This window comes from Papio anubis, chromosome 5, assembly GCF_008728515.1.
Source record: "Papio anubis isolate 15944 chromosome 5, Panubis1.0, whole genome shotgun sequence".
NCBI classification, from domain to species: domain Eukaryota; kingdom Metazoa; phylum Chordata; class Mammalia; order Primates; family Cercopithecidae; genus Papio; species Papio anubis.
The window spans coordinates 124,077,740-124,099,877 of NC_044980.1; the positions used below are offsets into that span (position 1 = coordinate 124,077,740).

The 22,138-nt window shown below is 41.1% G+C and overlaps 1 protein-coding gene across 5 annotated transcripts in view; it reads left to right on the forward strand.

Moving 5' to 3' along the window:
• Window positions 1–1,730: 1,730 nt before the first annotated feature.
• CDC42SE2 (CDC42 small effector 2) overlaps window positions 1,731–22,138 on the forward strand; it is a 116,907-nt gene continuing 96,499 nt past the window's right edge. For 2 of the 5 annotated variants that reach the window (XM_003900078.4, XM_003900079.4), the window contains exon 1: window positions 1,731–1,902. The gene's annotated coding sequence lies outside the window, so the exon portion shown is untranslated. Of the gene's footprint in view, window positions 1,903–1,979; window positions 2,249–22,138 lie in introns of those variants that run through there. The other 3 variants (XM_003900080.4, XR_004183992.1, XR_004183991.1) reach the window with 3 other exon arrangements.

Genomic DNA, 22,138 nt, shown 5'->3' on the forward strand with positions numbered 1-22,138 from the left:
AAAAACTGCATTAAATGTCAAGTAAATGGTTATCACTGTACTCAGAGAAACTGGAAAATCAAAATGCTTATGGTATGATGTAGATAAAGATCTTATGGTTAACTGAAACAGAAACCAAGAGAAAATTTAAAATTAAAAAAATTGGTCATTTTTTGTTGCTTTAGTTTTTTTAATCTCAGGGAATTTTAAAATTTTTCATTTATTCTAGGCACTTGGGATACATCAGTTGAACAAAACAGACAAAAATCCCAGCTTCTACTAGAGAAGGCAGACACTAAAAGCTAAACATATCAAATAAATACAGTCATACCTCAGTATCCGAGGGGGACTGGTTCTAGGACCCCAACCAATATCAAAATCCTCTCAGGTCTATGATATAAAATGATATGGTATTTGCACATAACCCACATATATCCTCCTGTATACTTTATCTCCAGATTACTTATAATACAATGTAAGTACTATGTAAATAGCTGTTATATTGTATTGGTTTTTTTTTTTGTATTTTTAAATTGTTGTATTTTTTTCCCCAAATATTTTCCATCTGTGGTTGGTTGAATCCAGGAACGCAGAACCCATGGATACGGAGGGCTGACTGTGAATTACAAAGATTGTTACAAGGTGGGAAGTGTCATGGGAAGAAAGGAAAAATAGCAAGGTAGGAAAGATTGAGAATTTTTTTTTTGGAAACAGGTGTCACTCCGTCCAGCCCAAGCTGGAGTGCAGTGACCTGATGATGGCTCACTGTAACCTAACTCCTGGCCTCAGCCTCCAGAGTACTTGGGACTATAGGCATATGCCACTACACCAGGCTATTTTTTTGTGTGTGTGTAGAGACAGGGTGTCGCTATGTTGCCCAGTCTGTTCTATTTTGAAGGTACAACCAACAAGCTTTCTTCACAGATTGAAAGTGAAAATGAGAGTATGAGAGGAGTTATGGATGATATAAAGTTTTTGACCTGAGCAACTAGAAATCCTCGCCATCAACCTAGAATGGGGAAGACCATACACTACTTATTATATTCAAAGTAGTACAGGTTTGAGAGCTTACTTCAGTGGCATTACGCTCTTTCTCTATCCTTTTGACCTCACGATAAAGTTTTGTAGGTATTTTGGTGGACAGCTGGCTGCTAGATAGGAAACTCATGTTTCTGATTTCTGAGATATGTAAAATACACACCCAAAGGAATCACAGAAGTCCAGTACATGTGTAATTTTCACGCATTTCAAATGCCAGGTAGATGATCTCGGCCTTAACCCAGTTAATGACGGATTGAACAATTCTGACTTTTACATGAAAAAGCAGTGGTCAGAGGATGGGCTCTCAACTGCCACTGAGAGACCCCTCGTCCCAAACCGCTCAGCACCCACCCACCCTCGCATGGGCGCGTCCACCGCCCTACAATGTGAGCAGACGTCGCTCCTCCGTAAGGCTGTCCGCTGCCCGGGCTGGGGTGGGAAAGGGCTCCCGCAAGCTCCCGCCCAGGTTTGGTCGCCATCTTTCGGAGCGTCCTTTCCCGCGAGTGCTGCAGCCCCGGATCTCAGGCGTCCGTTAGTTACAGAGGCCAATTCCTAACCCCCGCGGCTCGAATCCCGGGGGTCCCGCCGCCTGCCTGCCGACCCTCCCATCCCGGAGGTACGGCGGGGGCGGGGCCCGGCCGGGGGCGGGGCCAACATTGCGGCCGCCGCAGCTGCGCAACGGCGCCCGCCGCTCCAGCCCCTCTAGGGGCGCGCGCCGCCTCTCGCTCCGCCCAACCCGCGCGCGAGCCTGGGCGGGGAGGGGGAGCAAGGAAGCTGCGAGCGCGCCGGGGAGCGCAGCTGCAGGCGTGGGGGCGGCAGGAGCCGCGGAGCCGGCGCTGAGAGGGGCTGCGGCCGGAGCGGGCGGCAGAGACAAAGGCGACGGTGAGTGCAGTGTCAGCGCCAGTCGCGCGTCGGCCCCTACGCCTCGCCCTCTCGGCCCCTTGGGCGGGGTCCCGAAGCCCCGAACCCTCGTCCCTGAGGGCTCTGGGGTGAGCTCGGCCCGGCCCTGCCAGCAGCGCGCTGCGGGCTGTGGGCTGAGCTTGCGTCTCCATTTCAGGTTTGGGCGAGGTCCTTATACCCTAGGACCCTGCCTTAGGTTTTTTTTCTGTTCCCTCTGAGGAATGGTTACACGCTCAGTTCATAATTCACGGCAGGCGGACGGCTGAGGCAGCCAACTGACCGCCTGATGTAAAATGGAAAGGCAGACCCCCTCCCCCCAACTTTTCAGGTCTGGAAGTCGGGAGGGTGGTGCGAGGGGCGGGCGGGGAGGGCCCGGGGTCTCTAGGTGAGGGTCTCGGGGAGCAAAGACACCTGGCTGCGGAGCCCCGACTCTTCGCCGGAGGCGCCGGATGCGTTCCGTCCGCGGGTTCTGCCGCGGTTCTCCCCGGGCCCCGGGCGTGAAAGCCCCTGGCCACCTCGTCGCGGGAGCTCAGCTACTCTTACAGGTTGTTTTACCCAGTGCTTGCTGCTTTAAGTTGCGATTTTAGGCAACGGGTGTGGTAGGTAGCGGCTCCTTGATGCCGCATTCACAGCTGAAAAAAACCCCGATCCGCTGACTTCACTCTGTGTAAGAAACAACACTGGGGATTTCTCTTTAGCTTGCAATTACTTTAAATTATAAGCTTTTTTAGGGGAATTTTGAGGGGTGATGTGCAGTTTACAAAATTTAAATGTTTCGTTGAAGGACCTGGCTTATAGTATGTGCTCAGTAAAGTATTTGTTGAATGAATGAATCTTGAAATATCAGACAAAGCTTATCTCACATCTAGTAAAATTCAGGCACATATCCTCTTGATTATGATTAAGGAAATAATGTCGGCAAACAACATGTATTTTTGATATACGTTTGTTTTTAGTTTTTATCCCACATAACATACTGTTGTGAGTCGGTTCTTACTCTCAATACTATGAACACAGAAAATATATATCAAGTGTGGATTTTCTCTTTTGGTTTGAGAGAGGTTGGTATACGTTTTCTGTTTCTTAAAAACAGGCCTTATTTCTAACCTTTAAAAATAATGGAGAAAAAGCGGGAGTGGGACTGTGTTTTGACAACCACCTTTCTATTTCATTATGAATAAAGAAGTTTATGTGTTTTTGAGAAGGGACTGTGGTATGGTCTTGCTGCTTTTTGAGCAAAGGAGAACTCTAAATTTGGGGGGGAACTAATGTTGCAGTAATATAATAAAATGTCACCATTTACTCAACAGATATTCATGAAGCACCTGTTTATGGGCTGAGACCTGTGTTGCACACTGTTTCTGGGCACAAGCAAAATCCACAATTATCCTTTTCTTAAACTTGAATGTAAAGTTCTTTCCTTATTATTTATGTCACAAGTGGTGACTGTCTTAAACCCCTAGTGGCTACTTAAGTTGGGAAAGATGGCAGGTGAACTGCAGGAAGTGTAAATTCATAACAGCCTTTAAAGGTTAATAAGTAACTTTGTACAGCTAAAATTATTGGGTTGAGCTTTTATATTGTCACTTTAATAGAATCTATCTACATTTTAAAACGAAGAGGAAGACATTTAATAAACTAGTGTTTTAATTCTCTCCCTTGTCCCTATTAGGAGACTTTGGTACAGTGTATTTATTGAAGGGTAATGTACTTCTGGTCCTATTTTCTGTAAATAATCTTTGTAATAACATTTTCTATTTTAAAAAACCCCCAAAGATAAACAGTGGATTCCTTTTCTATAAGAAATGCTTTAAAATAAAGCTTCATTTCAGGAATTTTATTTTGTCTTTGTGTTCACCATTTACAAATAAATGCAATTTATAAACTTGATAGTGCTGAAAAGGGAAGGATTATTGGTAATAATTTGTGGTTCCATATGTGGACCTATCTTTTAGTATTTCAACTGTGATAAAACTACTAATTAAAAAGGATGAGATTTGTAGTTTTGCATTTATTCTGAACATAAGGTTGCATTGCCTATTTTAATCTATATATGTGTAAAAAGCAGTAATATTGTATTTATTTCAGGAATCCAGACTAATGTGATCCAAAGTCAGTCTTGATCATTATGAAATAATGTAGATATTAATTTTTTTTATAGTTAGCTTTTGTATTTAAGTGGGCTCTTTTGACTGTTAATGCTTATAATACTTATTACATTGTTAAAGATAATGTTTACATTCAAATAGAACTTTCAGATTTTGGACTTACGGGCTACTAGCTTTTTTTTTTTTTTTTTTGAGATGAAGTCTGGCTCCGTCACCCAGGCTAGGGTGCAGCGGTGCGATTTTGGCTTACTGCAACCTCCGCCTTTGGGGCTTGAGCTGTTCTCCTGCCTCAGCCTCCCATGTAGCTAGGATTAGAGACATGTGTCACCACGCCCTATTTTTTGTAATTTCAGTAGAGACAGGGTTTCTCTCTGTTGGCCAGGCTGGTCTCGGACTCCTGGTCTCAAGTGATCTGCCCGCCTCAGCCTCCCAAAATGTGCTGTGTTAGCTTTTTATTGTTGTTTCTAGAAATAATAAGGAAAGTAATGCTTAAAATTTAATGATAGAGAATTGTAATACTTTTTCTTTAAATGTATATTTCTCGGAGGAAGAGTTACCTGACAATGTACCACTGATAGTCTGGTGTTGATGACATACCTAATTGTAAATGGTAATAGTGATGATAAAGAACAAGTAAGTAAGGTGTGATGTGTTAAGTGAAAAGTGTTTGGCTTTTTTTTTTTTTTCCTGGATAAGCACATTATCAGAATTCTTGACAATCAGCAGCTGCGTTAAAATATATTTTTCCAAGAAATCAGCACTCATAATTTATTTATTTATTTATTTATTTGAGGCAGAGTCTTGCCCTGTTGCCAGGCTGGAGTGCAGTGGCGCAATCTCGGCTCACTGCAACCTCCGCCTCCGTGGTTCAAGCAATTCTCCTGCCTCAGCCTCCCAAGTAGCTGGGACTACAGGTGTGCGCCACTATGCCTGGCTAATTTTTGTAGTTTTAGTAGAGATGGGGTTTCACCGTGTTGGCCATGATGGTCTTGATCGATTGACCTCATGATCTGTCTGCCTCGACCTCCCAAAGTGCTGGGATTACAGGAGTGAGCCACCGCCCCGGCCATAATTTTTTTTTGTGCCTTAAAAATACTAGTGTTTTCAAAGTATTGTTCCTTCCTTGGAGTAGTTCGTAATGTTTTGAGGCTAAATAAATTTCAGGATTATCTTGTGTTATAATTGCTGGAATATTTGAAATGTTGGTGTTTTCTTCATCAGGGTGTATGTGTCTGTTGGGGAGAGGGTAGTTCATTTTTTTGTAAGACCTTTTAGAATGATTTAGAAAGCATTTCTTTTTCCTCAGATGTAATTAATAAAGTGATTAATAATGATACTAACATGGCATATTGCAGCTGTGCTCATATTTGCCTGTGTAGATAGTGAGAGTTTTAATTTAAAAAAGTTTATTTAAATACTTCATAACTAATTTCTCACATTATTTTCTGAGATGGGTTACTGTTATGTTTTCAAGTTCCAGTTGTCTTTTTTAAAATTACGAAAGCGTTTATTTAGATTCCTCATCTGCTTGAAGATGAATCTGGGATATTTTGTTAAGGTTTTATAAGATTTTTTTCAAAATTAAAAATGCAAATTGGTTTTGATCTGCTGCATTGTTCTTATTCTCAATTTTCATGAAAGAAATATTTTAACATTTTATTGAACATTGAATGTTAGTAATATTTTAGTCAGTCTCAGAGGGGGACATTATAGTTTTCCTGTGCCTTCTTGAGAGGAACTTGAGAGAAGCACATGCACGTGCTTACTTTTTTTTTTTTTCCTTTTTTTTTTTTTTTTGAGACAGAGTCTTGCTCTGTCTCTCAGACTGGAGTGCAGTGGTGCAATCTCGGCTTACCACAACCTCTGTCTCCTGGGTTCAAGTGATTCTCCTGCCTCAGCCTCCTGAGTAGCTGGGATTACAGGCGTCTGCCACCATGCCTGACTAATTTTTGTATTTTTAGTAAAGACGGGGTTTCTCCATGTTCGTCAGGCTGATCTTGAGCTCTTGACCTCAGGTGATCCACCCACCTCAGCTTCCCAAAGTGCTAGGATTACAGGTGTGAGCCACCGCGCCCGGTCAAGCTTATTCTTAATACTAGCTAGTTAGGTAAGGGCATTTTATTTCTGTTATTTTTCATACTACCTGGAAAAACGTGGAATTTAACTTTTTATTTTTATTTTTCAAGATGGAGTTTCACTCTTGTTGCCCAGGGTAGAGTACAAAGGCACGATCTCGGCTCACTGCAACCTCCGCCTCCCTGGTTCAAACGATTCTCCTTACCTCAGCCTCCTGAGTAGCTGGGATTACAGGCATACACCATCATGCCCGGCTAATTTTGTATTTTTGGTAGAGGTGGCGTTTCTCCATGTTGGTGAGGCTGGTCTCAAACTCCCGACTTCAGGTGATCTACCTGCCTCAGCCTCCCAAAGTGCTGGGATTTGAGGCGTGAGCCACCACACCCAGGTTGCTTTTTTTTAAAAAAAAAAAAAAAAAAACAGAGTCTGTTGCCAGGCTGGAGTGCAGTGGTGTGATCTCGGCTTACTGCAACCTCCGCCTCCCGGGTTCAAGCAGCTGTCCTCCCTCAGCCTCTCGAGTAGCTGGGACTACAGGTGTGTGCCAACATGCCTGGCTAATTTTTGTATTTTTAGTAGAGATAGGGTTTCACCATTTGGCCAGGATGGTCTCGATCTCTTGACCTCGTGATCCGCCCACCTTGGCCTTCCAGAGTGCTGGGATTACAGGCGTGAGCCACAGTGCCAGGCCAGGAATTTAGCTTTTAAATTATTAATTTTATGCATCCTGCCACCTTAGTTCAAAGCTTAAGTATACTTGAATCTTTCTATAATACTAACAAATAATGAGTAGTGCAGGATTTAGCTGAGACTGCTTTGGGCCCCCATCCAAAGGGAGTTCCTGAATAGAAATGCCAAAAAGACTTGGTAGTAAGTTGTCTTAATCCTGACGCTGTAAAATACCTGTTAATGTATTTTAGTCAAATAGATTATGGTAAAACATACTCCCTCTTTTTCCTAGAAAGTATTAGGTTAAGATCATATTAAATCTAGGTACCTTTGAAAGTAACTAAATGATGAGCCCTGATGTATCTGTTTTCTTGCTTTGCCCACTTAGAAACTCATGCTGTGATTTCATATGAAATCTGTGTGATCGAATTTTTGTATCTTGTACTAAAACATAAAATTATTGACCGGACATGGTGGCTCATGCCTGTAATCCCAGCACTTTGGGAGGCTGAGGTGGGCAGATCACCTAAGGTCAGGAGTTTGAGACCAGCCTGGCCTCTGAAACCTTGTCTCTACTAAAAATACAAAAATTAGCTGAGCATGGTGGAGCATGCCTGTAATCCCAGCTACTTGGGAGACTGAGGCAGGAGAATCATGGGAACCCGGGAGGCAGAGGCTGCAGTGAGCCGAGATTGCTCCACTGCACTCCTGCCTGGGCAACAGAGCGAGAGTCCATCTCAAAAAAACAAAACAAGCTGGGCGCGGTGGCTCACACCTGTAATCCTAGCACTTTGGGAGGCTGAGGTGGGCGGATCATCTGAGTTCGGGAATTTGAGACCCACCTGGCCAATATAGTGAAACCCCATCTCTACTAAAAATACGAAAGTTAGCCAGGCGCAGTGACTCACACCTGTAATCCCAGGCACTCGGGAGGCTGAGGCAGGGGAATTGCTTGAACCCAGGAGGTAGAGGTTGCAGTGAGCTGAGATGGCGCTACTGCACTCCAGCCTGGGCAACGGAGCGAGACTATCTCAAAAAAAAAAACAAAAACAAAAACCAAAAACAACTGGCCGGGCTTGGTGGCTCATGCCTGTAATCCCAGCACTTTGGGAGGCCTAGGCGGGTGGATCACGAGGTCAGGAGATTGAGACCATCCTGACTAACACGGTGAAACCCTGTCTCTACTAAAAAGTACAAAAAATTGGCCAGGTGTGGTGGCGGGCGCCTGTATTCCCAGCTATTAGGGAGGCTGAGGCAGGAGAATGGCATGAACCCGGGAGGCGGAGCTTGCAGTGAGCCGAGATCGTGCCTTTGCACTCCAGTCTGGGCAAAAGAGCGAGACTCCATCTCAAAGAAAAATAAAAATAAAAAAATAGAAACAACAGTATAAAATTAATTTTGTTTCATTTGACTTAATAAAACATTCACTTTTTGTTTGGTAAAGCAAAAATGAATTTTGAGTACATTCAACATTGTGTATGTTTTACACCATATATATAGTGGGAATTTATGGGTATCTGTAGAACTGAAAGGTTTAATGGGTGGACCTTGGTAACGTTTAAGCAAAAAACAACTTTCAGTGTGCCTTCAAAACCCTCCCTGTAGACTAAGTCTTTCTCTGCTTCTAGATGAGCTTTTAGTGTGATCAGATAGCCTTTTAAGTCACTTTTAGGTAACAAAAAGTCCTCTGGCCACTTGTCAGTCTTATTTTAGTCATTAGAAGGTACAGTATAGTAGTGTTCAAACCCTTGTACATTTCAGAACTTCTCTTTGGCTCAAAACTGCTGTGAACCTAGAAGCTTGTTTTGGAAAGGAAGAGTTCTAGTTAGTTGGCTTCTCTTTTTACTTTGCCAGGTCTTCTTCAGTATGGTATTCCTACCACTTCAGGATGCAGCTCAGTGGAGAAAAGATACAGGGGGGAAGTTGGGAAGGTATAGTTTTATTGTGGCTCATCTGATTGTGATCTGGCATTTTTGCCTTCTGAGTTGGCCCAGTTGTGCAAAGCTGACTCTTTCTTCAGGAGTGCTGGAAATGGTTGAGGAGTCTATGTCTAGGACGCCCCAGCTGTAATTCCTGAGATACAGTTCTCCAGCTTCCTTTATCTTGCAGGTCCATTTTGCCCAGGGTGAGATTTTTCTTTAGTCTTGAAGGTAATTCTGTAACATTTTAACCAGAACTGCCTCTGATTTATTGAGGATATTTCATAGACACAATTTCAGTAATTCCACTGGGGTCTCAGCATCCTGTCTTTCCAGCTCCTTCCATAATATATAGTAGACCCTCTGAATCATCAGATTTCACATCTGAGGATTTAGCCAGCCAAGGATAAAAAGTATTTAAAAAGAAAAAACAGTAAGAGCAACAAGGTAAAAAGCTACAGTATAACAATTATATGTGGCATTTATATTTGATTAATTATACATAGTCTAGAGATGACTCAAAGTATACGGGTGGATGTGCCTAGGTTATATGCAAATAGCGTGCCATTTTATGTATGTAAGGGACTTCAGCATCCGGGGATTTGGGCCAGGGTGGGGCGGGGTTCCTGGAACCAGTCACCCATGGATACCGAGGGATGGCTGTAAACGTTTCTTCAATAGTACTTCTGTATGTCTGCTATCTGTAATCCATCGCTGCTACCGCCTCTATGCTGTCCCAAGACCACCTCCTTCCACATCCTCGCTTGAGTATTTACCATGCCTTAAATTTGTGGTCCGCTATTATAATTTCTCCTTTTCATACACATTCAGCTCCCTTGCAGCATTCTTCCGTTGTAATTCACCTGGCCAAACCCCCACCCCCGCACCCTTCGTATCCAGTTCTCCATCTGTTCTAGCCTATACCTGGGAAGTTGAGCATGCTTTGAGGAAAACACACCCAAGCTGACCCAGCTCTCCCTTTAAATTTATGACCACTGACCTAAGGAGGGCCCTTTGTGCTGCTGGTTGTTTTTGTTTCTGTTTTGTTTTGTTTTGTTTTTTGAGATGGAGTCTCACTGTGTCACTCAGGCTAGAGTGCAGTGGCACGATTTCGGCTCACTGCAACTTCTGCCTCCCATGTTCAAGCGATTCTCCTGCCTCAGCCTCCCGAGTAGCTGGGATTACAGGCGCCCATCACCATGCCCAGCTGATTTTTGTATTTTTTTTTTTTTTAGTGGAGATGGGGTTTCACCACGTTGGACAGGCTGGTCTCGAACTCTAACTCCTGACCTCAAGTGATCCGCTTGCCTCAGCCTCCCAAAATGCTGAGATTACAGCCGTGAGCCACTGCACCTGGCCTAATCCTTTTGTAATCCTAGTACGTTTCCTGACTGAATCACCACAGATGACTTTTAACGCCTCTCGTCAAACCTCTAGCATCCCTTTTTTCTCTTCATTTTCAGCTCATGACCTTGTTTCCTGTATATAAAAAATGAAAGCAATCAGAAGAAAACTTTTACATGTCTCCTTGTATCTTTACCCATACTTTGCCTTTCCTACTATTCTGTCATCATGGTCTCCACTCGTGCTCCTTTCTCCTCTTAAGGACATTGCACTGCTTCAGTATTCATCTCATTCTCCTGCATGCTAATGAGCTGCGTCATATCCCCATTTCTACTGGATTATCCCTATCAGCATATAGATATACTGAAATATCTCCCAGATGCCACATCTTCCTTTAGTTACTCCTCTCCAAAAAGGTAAATATTTCTTATCATCAGTGCTCCCTGTCTTGTTTGGATCCACTACAATCAGCTTTTTTTCTCATTCGTTCTACCATAGCAGCTCTTTTTGAGATTATTAAGTGACTTTGTTGGTGGTAAATTCCCTAGTTCTCAAGCCTAATCTCAGTGGATGTAGAAGCAATAGAGCATTTGATGTGGTTGATAACATTGTGTTTGAAATCTTTCTTCCCTTTGTTTCTGGCATATTACTGCCTATTTTCAGTTTCTTTTGTTGGTTCCTTTTCATTGCCTCAACTTCTGAAAAATGAGACAGTGTTTCAGGGACATATGTTTAGACCTCTTCTATATATTTAGTTTTAGTCTCCTGTGATCTCATTCTGTCTAGCTAGAATTATATACGTATATATATATTTTTTAATTTTTTATCATTTTTTTTTTTTGAGACAGAGTCTTGCTCTGTTGCCCAGGCTGGAGTGCAATGGCGTGATCTTGGCCCACTGCAACCTCCGCCTCCTGGGTTCAAGTGATTCTCCTGCCTCAGCCTCCCGAGTAGCTGGGAGTACAGGTGCGGGCCATCACGCCCGGCTTATTTTTGTATTTTTAGTAGAGACCATGTTGGCCAGGCTGGTCTCAACTCCTGACCTCAAGTGATCTGCCCAACTCGGCCTCCCAAAGTGCTGGGATTATAGACGTGAGCCACTGTGCCAGCCTTTTTTTTTTTTTTTTATAAAAAAAGCTTTTCTTGGCCCAGTACGGTGGCTCATGCCTGTAATCCCAGCACCTTGGGAGGCTCAGGTGGGCGGATCATGAGGTCAGGAGATCGAGACTATCCTGGCTAACATGGTGAAACCGTGTCTCTACTAAAAATACAAAAAAAAAATTAGCGGGCATGGTGGCAGGCGCTTCTAGTCCCAGCTACTAGGGAAGCTGAGGCAGGAGAATGGCTTGAACCCAGGAGGAGGAGCTTGCAGTGAGCCGAGATCGCACCACTGCACTCCAGCCTGGGCGACAGAGACTCTGTCTCAAAAAAAAAAAAAAAAAAAAAATTTTTTTTCTGAGGGCCTTCCTCGTCCTCCAGGCTGGAGTGCAGTGACGTGATCTTAGCTCACTGCAGCCTTGACCTCCCGGGCACAGATGATCCTCCTAGCTTAGCCTTCCAAGTAGCTGGGACCACAGGTCTGCGCCACCACATCCGGCCAATTTTTGTATTTTTTGTACAGATGGGTTTTCATCATGTTGCCCAGGCTGGTCTTAGGCTCAAGTGATCCACCTGCCTGGCCCCCGGCTAAGTGCTGGGACTACAGTGTGAGCTACTGCGTCCAGCCTAGAGTTATATATTTCAAACTACAAATGTTATCTTTAGTCTAGATCTATTTCCTAACCTCCAGACTTCTATATATATTTGCCTACTCAGCATTTTTAAGTAGATTTCTAATAGGCATCCCAAATTTAACATCACGACTGAACTCCTTGTCCTCCTTGTTCTCCATCACCCTCCCTCCCCAATAATTGTCCCCATTCCAGTCTTCCTCATCCTATTAAATGCCAACTCCATCTTGTAGTTTCTCTGGCCAGAAACCTAGTAGACATTCTTGACTCTCTTCTTTCTCATACTCCCACATCTGATTCAAATAATTAGCATGAAAACATGTCCCTTATCTATCTTAAAAAGTGCCATAAGAATAAATGTAACCACAATTTCCTCTCTTCATCTGCTGCCACCTCTGTAAGCAACCATAATCTCTTTCCTGTAATATTTTAGTAGTCTCTATCTGCTGCTTCTGTTTTCTGTTCACAAACCAGCTACAAGGGCGATCCTTTGACTTAATGCCTAAGTATTCAAGAAGTCTTGACCCTTCATTGTCTGTACGTCCTGCCTGTCTGATTTGATGTCTTACCAGTTTCTCCTTGGCTTCTTCCACCCTGGCCACATATAGGCCTCCCTGAGGTTTCTTGAACTTGCCAAGCATACTGTTGCTTTAGTGCCCGTAGGAATAGAGCTTTGTTTTATTCACTGCAGAATCCCCAATATTCAGAACAGTGGATGGCACATAATGGTGACTCACATTTCCTGAATGAATGGCTGCTAATCTTGTCACTTATGTCTTTGGTAACAGCTTATGTGAATGTTTCTATAACTAAAAGTATTTGAACTTCACCTAAAACCATGTAGTCCTGTAAGAATTAAGTAGAAACAAATTTAGATACGAGAGGATGAAGTAAGTTTCAAATCAATTTTTGTGTATGTGAAGTGAAAATACACAGTAAAATGGTAAGGGACAGAGGAGGTAGGAAAGGAAGGAAGAGAGATAAACCAATGGAATAAAGAAAAGGAAAACCTGATTTGATAGTAGGGTGAAAACACCTTAAAAAAACCTATTTTGGGCTTGCCCTATATTTTTTTAAAAGTGGTATTTCTTCAATTCTGAGTGTTGGTGAGTTACATGGACTTAGACTCTTCAATTTGGACTATATTATTACCTTTTTTTTTTTTTGAGACTGAGTCTTGCTCTGTCACCCAGGCTAGAGTGCGGTGGTGTGATCTTGGCTCACTGCAAACTCCGTCTCCCGGGTTCAAGCAATTCTTGTGCCTCAGCCTCCCAAGTAGCTGGGATTTCAGGAGTCCACCACCAGGCCTGGCTAATTTTGTATTTTTAGTAGGGACGAGGTTTCGCCACGTTGGCCAGGCTGTTCTCAAACTCCTGACCTCAAGTGATCCGCCCACCTGGGCCTCCCAAAGTGCTGGGATTATAGGTGTGAGCCACTGCGCCTGGCCTTATAACTTTCTTTTTATCAGGGATACAGGCTCAAATGAGATTGGGTGCCAAAACTTCATTGTTTTTCTTTCCTTTTCTTTCTTTTTCTTTTCTTTTTCTTTTTTTTTTTGCGCTAGTTTTTGCTAAACTTCTTTTGTTAAAGAAAAGCAGTTACTTTTACTGAGCTAGCTCGATGGTATCCTGTGCATTTTTTTTTTTGAAAGCTCAAATAGAAGTCTCACAGTTTTAGGGAGGGATTATTTTTTAGTGTGCAAAAATTTATTAGTATGCCTGTCCTCTTAGTACTGTACTGCCTAGTTACTCTCCTTTAAAAAAAAAAAGAACATATATTTATTATATTTCCATGGTAAACTAGCAGCTACAATAACATATACAACTTTATTGAGTAGTATTTATTAAATGCATATACATATTTGTGCCCCTAAAAATGCTTATACATACTAAAACTGCAGTTTTACTGATAGTTGGGAAATGAAAGTGCAAAAGAAATTAATGATTTGTGAAGTTTTGGTATTTCATTGTATCAAGACAAGGTTTTTTTTTTTTTTTTTTTTTTTTTTTTTTTTTTTTTTTTCCTGAGCTGTAGATCTCGTTTCCTGTTGGTTGATTAAAAAAAAAATATTGGCCAGGTGCGATAGCCCAAGTCTATAGTCCCAGCACTTTGGGAGGCTGAGGTGAGTGGATTGCTTGAACTCAGGAGTTTGAGACCAGTCTGGGCAACGAGGTGAAACCCCGTCTACCAAAAAAAAAAAAAAAAAAAAAAGAAAGAAAAATTAGCCAGGCCTGTATACCCATAGTCCCAGCTACTCAGGAGACTGAGGTGGGCGGATTGCTTGAGCCTGGAAGGTCAAGGCTGCAGTGAGCCGAGATCTCACCACTGCAGTCTACTCTGGGTGACAGAGTGAGACCCTGTTTAAAAAAAAAAAAATCTTTTAGATAAATTGTTAAAATAGGTGGCTTAGAAGTTGGTGAATTAAGAGATAGTTTGTGTGCAAGTATAAATTATTCTTTATAAACCAGTGTAAACATTTTCCCATTTTTGTATAATATGCAATAATTTATGTCTTTATTGACTTGTGGGACTTTTATGTAGCCACAATGTGTGTGGGTGTGTATATATATCTTTACAGTTTTTGTAATATGCAGATACAATTTAGACTGTCATATAAACATGACCATTATAGTTTTTTTTTTTTTTTTTTGAGATGGAGTCTTACTCTGTCACCCAGGCTGGAATGTAGTGGCGCAATCTTGGTTCACTTCGACCTCTGCCTCCTGGCTTCAAGCAATTCTCCTGCTTCAGCCTCCCTAGTAGCTGGGATTACAGGCGTGCACCATCACGCCCAGCTAAGATTTTTTTTTTTTTTTTTGTATTTTAGTAGAGGTGGGGTTTCACCATGTTGGCCAGGCTGGTCTCGAACTCCTGACCTCAGATGATCCGTCCACCTCAGCCTCCCAAAATGCTGGGATTACAGGCGTGAGCCACCACACGTGGCGACCATTATAATTTTTTAAAAGTCTGTTTACATACCAAATAAAATCATCATGTTGGATGACATACTAGAAATGTTTCTTTACAATTTTGAAATAATCTATTTTGTAGACTAGGTCATTTTCATTAGAATTTGACCTTGACCTAGTTGAATTCATGTGTTAGCATTTCACACATAACCATCTTGGATTAAGAAGATCCTTATTTCTGAGCTGGTGTGCAGTCCTACCACTCAGTTTATTTCAGCTGTATTCGTAGTTTGATGCCTGCCATCCTACTTTAACTTCATAATGTTCTGTATAGATTATTAAGTAATCAAAATGGTCATATTGAGAAAACTGAATACAGTTCATCGGTGTGACCCCAGTCTTATAAGGGGTCATTAAAATAATACATGACATTATGCCTTCATTTATTCTATTCAGTACATTTATCAAACTACTATGTAAAGTTGTTTCCCAACCCATTCAGAATAAGATATAAACTGTACTCACCCAGAAAATACAAACTCAGCAGTCTGTACCTAATTTGGCCCTGACAGCCTCTTATCTCACCTTTGCTCACTATACTCTAGCTAAGTTAGTCTGTTCAGTTTCTCAAATGCCATTCGTGGCCTTGGCTTAGAGCTTTTACACTGGTTGTTTCCTTTGTTTGAAGTGGTGTTTTCCCAGATGTTTTTTAGCCTGGCCCTTTACCTTTCCAATTTCAGCTTAAATATCACCTCCTGCTTCCTCACCACTCAGTTAAAAATAGCTTTTCCCATCACTGTTTTAATTTCTTCATGTCATTTGTCAGTCCTTGAAATTAATGTGTTTTTTAAAATTTATTTTTATGACAGTAGAGACTTCCTTTGTCTTATTTCTTGCTGTCTACAATGCCTGAAACAATACTGGCACCAAAAGGTGTTCAGTAAAAAAAACTGTTGATAGGATAAAGCCAGGTACCAATCTCATCTATTCCCCCCACTTTTTTTTGAAATGGAGTCTTGCTCTGTCGCCCAGGCTGGAGTTCAGTGGCACGATCCAGGCTCACTGCAGCCTCTGCTTCCCGGGTCCTATCAGTTCTTGTGCCTCAGCCACCCATGTAGCTGGGATTCCAGGCGTGTGCCACCACGCTAGCCAATTTTTTATTTTTAGTGGAGATGGGGTTTCTCCTTGTTGGCTAGGCTGGTTGAGAATGTGATCCACCTGCCTGGGCCTCCCAAAGTGCTGGGATTACAGGTGTGTGCCACTGCACCCTGCCTGTTCTTTCTTGTGAGTGATTTTAGTGTATTAATAATTTAAAATGTTGAAAGCATATTTCTCCTAACCTAGAAAAGAAACTGGATTATTCAGATAAAAGCCTGTTTTAGAAAAGGGTGAGAAAATTTAGGAACCGTTGTGATGATCTTTAGATCAGAGTGGTAAATGGAGCCAGTGTTGTGCTGGAGCTGGTTAGCTGATTGTGCCTCTCTCTCCAGCTCCATGTTCAGTGACATCATGTTAGTAGCTTGAAACTGGCCATGGTGGGACATTTACAGAATGGTAAACTGCAGAAGCTACAAATCAGGGGCCCTTTTCTCAAAGAGGTGGTTAAATATTTATCAACAGACCACTGGGAGGGGGATCATATGAAATTGTTGTTTTTATAGACAGAAAAATGCTTGAATATTGGCAGTTTCTTTTCCTCCTTTCCTTTCCTTTCCTTTCCTTTCTTTCCTTTCTTTCCTCTTTCTTTTCTCTTTCTCTTTCTCCTTCCTTCCTTCCTATCTTCCTTCCTTCCCTTCCTCCCTTCCTTCCACTCCCTTTCTTTCCTTTCTTTCTTTCAACAGAGTCTCGCTCTGTCACCCAGCCTGGAGTGCGGTGGCTCAGTTTTGGCTCACTGCAACCTCTGCCTCCTAGGTTCAAGTGATTCTCCTGCTCAGCCTCCTGAGTAGTTGGGACTACAGGTGTGCACCACCATGCCCAACTAATTTTTGTATTTTTAATAGAAACGTGGTTTCATCATGTTGGCCAGGCTGGTGTTGAACTCCCGACCTCAAATGATCCACATGCCTCGATCTCTCAAAACGTTGAGATTACAGGCGTAAGCCACCACACCTGTTGAATATTGGCAATTTCTTATGGTTTACTCTAGTAGAATTGCTTGTTTTGGTTTAAAGAAATTTCTTCATGGCGGTCAGTGGAGTTATATCAGTGCTTTCACCTTCTTTTTCAAAGTTATGTTCTCTTTACATCTGATAATTACTTCTAGATTCATTTAATGCATAAAATGTGCTATTTATGTGTTTGTATATTGTATATCTAATAGTTAGTTCATTCCAAAGCAGGCACAAAAGATCTTCAGATTCCTCTGAGAGTGTTCTTGGTTTTGCTGCTGATGCTAAATAAGCCTATTGAAAGGTGTTCCTTTTCTGGTCAAGAAAGCAGAACTGATTCAGTTTGTTATATAGCATTTTCTCAGCCTTCCTCCCCAACTTTTCAGAATGATTTACATAAATACTCTTGAGTTCAATTTTTTTTTGAAGTTTTTTTTCTGCTTTTACTTACTATGCTTTAAGTGCTTACTTACTTTCTCTGATGATTTACTTTGTGCTACTCTGTGATTTCTTTTACGAATCAATGAAATGGTTTTGTCTTGTTTTCTCAGGTTTTTTCCTGTTACCTTTCTTATGGTCACCTGGACATTCCAACCCATTTTCCACACTCTCCCTCCACCTTCTCCCCCAGTTCTTTAAAGAGACACAAAGTTACAGACACTATTTTCTGATTGGAGAAAATTTATTGTTTAAAACTTGAACTCTGAGACTGGGCACAGTGGTTGGCTCACGCTTGTAATCCCAGCACTTTAGGAGGCTGAGGTGGGCTGATTGCTTGAGTACAGGAGTTCGAGATTAGCCTGGGCAACATGGTGAAACCCTATCTCTATAAAAAATACAAAACTTAGCTGGGCATGAGTGTGCTTATGACCCCAGATACTTGGGAGCTGAGGTGGGAGGTCGCCTGAGCCCAGGATGTTAAGGCTGCAGTGAGCTGAGCTCACACCACTGCACCCCATCCTGGGTGACAGAGCAAGACCCTGTCTCAAAAAAAAAGAAAAAAGAAAAAAAAAACCTGAACTTTGTTGGTTTGGGGGAGTTTATTGGCACTTTTTGAGCAACAGTTGCTTTGTTAATTCTGAATAACTGGATTTGAACTGGTGCTATTGAATTCAAATATGGTGCCTACATTTCTTATCCTTTAACTTAAATTGTTCTCTTTTATGCACACACACAAACTGTATTTAATGTAGAACATCAGAAAGTATATACAAGCTAAGGAAAAAGTTTTAATCCTACCACCCTAAGATTTAATAACTAGTCGGTGATCATGTTTTGATGAATATCCTTCCAGATGCCTCAGTATGGATATATGTTGTTTCACAAAATCTTACATAGACTATTCTATAACATTTCACTTTAGTGAGTATTATCATAAAAGTATTACTTTTTATAACCTCAGTTTGAAAGGGTCATATTGGAAAGTGAAAATTTTGTTTGACAAGGATAAAGCTGTAAGTAAAGTTGTGATTAAAAACAATGGTGTTTATAGAGAGTAGAATGTGGTAAGTCAACTGGAGAAAAGAATTACTTCAGCAGTAATTTTTGTCTTAAGAGCCCTCTTACCATTGCACAATAGCCTGATTGTTTTATACTAGCTGATGAAAACCGTACAGGATTGTATGTACAGCAGAATTATTTTAATAATAGCCCTAGGGTAAAATGTGAGCCCATAGATAAGTTTATATTTTTTCGTCTGTCCGAGTCCTACTGATCCTTTAATAATAAAATAATTTTGGAAGAAAACTGTGTTTTGTTGAAGGCCTTCATCTATCTGTCATATGACAATTTTATTAGATATTGCTACGCTTTTTATGTGTCAGAATGAGGAGTGAAATAGTTTTTGGAAAAATTTTAGCATGTAAGAATTCTTATGTTAATGTTTCCTTTGATTTTTGTTTTAGGAATGTGAAAAATCCTGTGGAAGAATTGCTCTTATATATTGGTATATTGTATTCTTTGGAAATCACCAATTCCAAACTTGTCAAGTGGTGGTTTGGGTCGTTAAATAGCAATTTTAAAAGCGAATCAAAGATCCTTTAAGGATTTTTCCTTTATCACAGTGATATCCATTACCTGGGGTAGGGTAGACGGTTGATGTCTTGCCTTCATTTTTATTGTTCTTAACTTTGTCCTTTCTGTGTTGTATCACTGCTTGCTCACAAGCTCCTCCAGTCTTTTATTCCTCTTACCCCCTTGTGCTACTTCCTGAATGGTGCATATGTTGCTGAAAACATTTCTCATGTGGTAAAGAAGAGTAAAGAGCAATGTAGTTGATGTGGCCTTTTCTACTGAGAAATGATGCATTTGTGGTCTACAGAAGAGACTGACAGCCCCTAAAGAAGTGTTTTTTATCTACATTACATGTTTGTGAGTGGATATGCAAGTGCCTCTGTTGGAAGGTAAAGTGAATCTTGAGACAAATTCAAGAAAAGTGTTTATAATTATTTCATACATTTTGCTGTTGAAAAAATAGTATTTAAAAAAAGTTTCATCCTACAGTGAATTTTTAGCCTCCCCTTTTAATATTTATTTTGTGAACAGTGACCTTGTTTTTGTAAACTCTGCTCTGAAGAAGTTTAGAAATTAGTCACACAGTAAGTGGCAGAACAAGTATTCAAAGTCTTGCCTGATTTTTCCATAGTCATTTAGCTTGGAAAGCACTGTGAAGTGGCAGAAAGAATATGGACTTTGAAATTTAGACACACCTCAATTTGATCTCTAACTTTGCTACATATTTGCTGCGTGGCAAGTTCTTACCATTGGTGATTTTCATTTTCCTTTTCAGTTAAGTGAGAGCAATACATTTGTTAGGATTAAATGAAGTAATGCACATAAAGCATTTGGCTTGTAGAATAAGATGTTGATAAATGTTTATTTTTCTTTCAACAATACCATATCGTTTTAAAATGTCTTGGGAGCCACTTGGACATTTCACTTAAAAGTTAAGTGCAGTCAGGAAACTAGAAACGTGTAACCCAGGTAGTGATCTTGTAGGGAAATTTTAATTTCCCTGTCCAAGGAGGAAAGTAGTTCTTTGGACTGTTTTAAAAATATTTGACTTCAAGGAAAGTTTCCATGTTAAAAGCTGAAATAGAACTGAGTTGGGATGAGTTAATTATTGCTAACCAAAATTGTAAGAAAGTACATTTCTACATTTCCTGAGAAATTGAAACATTTGTATTATATACATAGAGAAGTCAGTTTTAAAGGCTAAGAACTGACCATTTGACAAGTTTATGATTAAGATATGGGGAGAAAGTGTTCATTTTTAAAGTAATAAACAATAACAAGTTTCTCTTATCAGATTTAAGATTTAAGGAATGGTGCTGGTTCAGACCTGAGTACAGTGATGACACAGGTACTAAATATGCTGTTGGAGGTAGTATAAATCTGGAACCTGTCTCAAAAGTGCTTTGGCATATGTCAAAGAGTAAAACCTAGTATTTCCACTTCTGATAGGTTATTCTAAGGAAGTAACCTTTTTTTTGTTTCTTTTTTGGGGGAAGAGGAGGTTATTTTCTTTCATTAATGACACCCTAATTGAGATAATTCACATTTTAAAAATCTTTTATTATTATTATTATTATTATTGAGATATGGAATCTTGCTCTGTCGTTTAGGCTGGAGTGCAGTGGCGCCATTTCTGCTCACTGCAAGCTCTTTGTCTTTTGGGTTCACGCCATTCTCCTGCCTTAGCCTCCCTAGTAGCTGGGACTACAGGCACTCGCCACCACGCCTGGCTAATTTTTTTGTATTTTTAGTAGAAACGGGGTTTCACCATGTTAGCCAGGATGATCTCGATCTCCTGACCTTGTGATCCGCCCGCCTCGGCCTCCCAAAGTGCTGGGATTACAGGTGTGAGCCACCGTGTCCAGCCGTCTTTTTTTTTTTTTTAAGACGGAATTTCCCTCTTGTTGCCCAGGCTGGAGTGCAATGGTACAATCTTGGCTCACCACAACCTCCGCCTCCCGGGTTCAAGTGATTCTCCTGCCTCAGCCTCCCGAGTACATGGGATTACGGGTATGCGCCACCACACCCGGGCTAATTTTATATGTTTAGTAGAACCAGGGTTTTTCCATGTTGGTCAGGCTGGTCTTGAACCCCTAACCTCAGGTGATCCGCCCGCCTTGGCCTCCCAGAGTGGTGAGATTACAGGCGTGAGCCACCGTGCCTGGCCAAAATCACCTTTGTTACATAAGTCAGTGTTGTACAACCATTGCTACTAATTTTATATTTTCATCACCCCAAAACAAAATGAGTAATCACTGCTATTCTTCCCTCTCCACATCCTCTGATAGCCACTTACATGTTTTCTCTTTCTAGATTTGCCTCTTTGAACATTTAATATAAGTGGAATCATGCAATATGTGACTTTTTGTGTCTGGCTTTTTTCATTTAGCATAATGTTTCAAGATTTATTCATATAGCATGTATCAGTACATAATTTTTTTTTTTTTTTTGAGATGGAGTTTTGCTCTTGTTGCCCAGGCTGGAGTGCAGTGGTGTGATCTCGGCTCACTGCAACCTCTGCCTCCCGGGTTCAAATGATTCTCCTGCCTCAGCCTCCTGAGTAGCTGGAATTACAGGCATGTGCCACCATGCCTGGCTAATTTTGTATTTTTAGTAGAGACGGGGTTTCTCCATGTTGGTCAGGCTGGTCTTGAACTCCCAATGTCAGATGATCTGCCCGTCTCGGCCTCCCAAAGTGCTGGGATTACAGGCATGAGCCACTGCGCCGGGCCCTTCATTCTCTTTTATGGCTGAATATTATTCCATTGAATGCTTATATAGTGTTTTATTTGTCCATTTATCAGTGAATGGACTTTGGGTTGTTTCCACATTTCAGTTATGAATAATGCTGCTATAAATACGAACATTCATGTTCAAGTTTTTGCATGGGTTTGTCTTAATTTATCTTGGGTATATATACCTAGGAGTAGAATTGCTGGGTTGTATGGTAACTCCGTGTTTAATATTTTTCAAAACTGCTAGTCTGTTTTCTAAAGTGGCTGCACAATTTTACAGTTCTATCAGCAGTGTAGGAAATATGTGGCCTTTTGTAATTGGCTTCTTTCCCTTAGCATAATAATGTTCAAGGTTTATCCATGTTGTAGTATGTATCAGTACTTCATTCCTTTTAATGGCTGAATAATATCCCATTGCATGGATAAAACACATTTATCCTTCAAAAAGCTTTTTATCCAGAAGTATTCAGTGAAGCATTATTTATAATTTTAAAAAATTGAAAATTACCTTAATTTTTAACAAAGAAGGATGGTTAAATTAGGTACATCTGCATGTACCTTTTGTTAGTAATTCATTATGAAGGATTTCAAGGGGAAACAATTGTCAGAG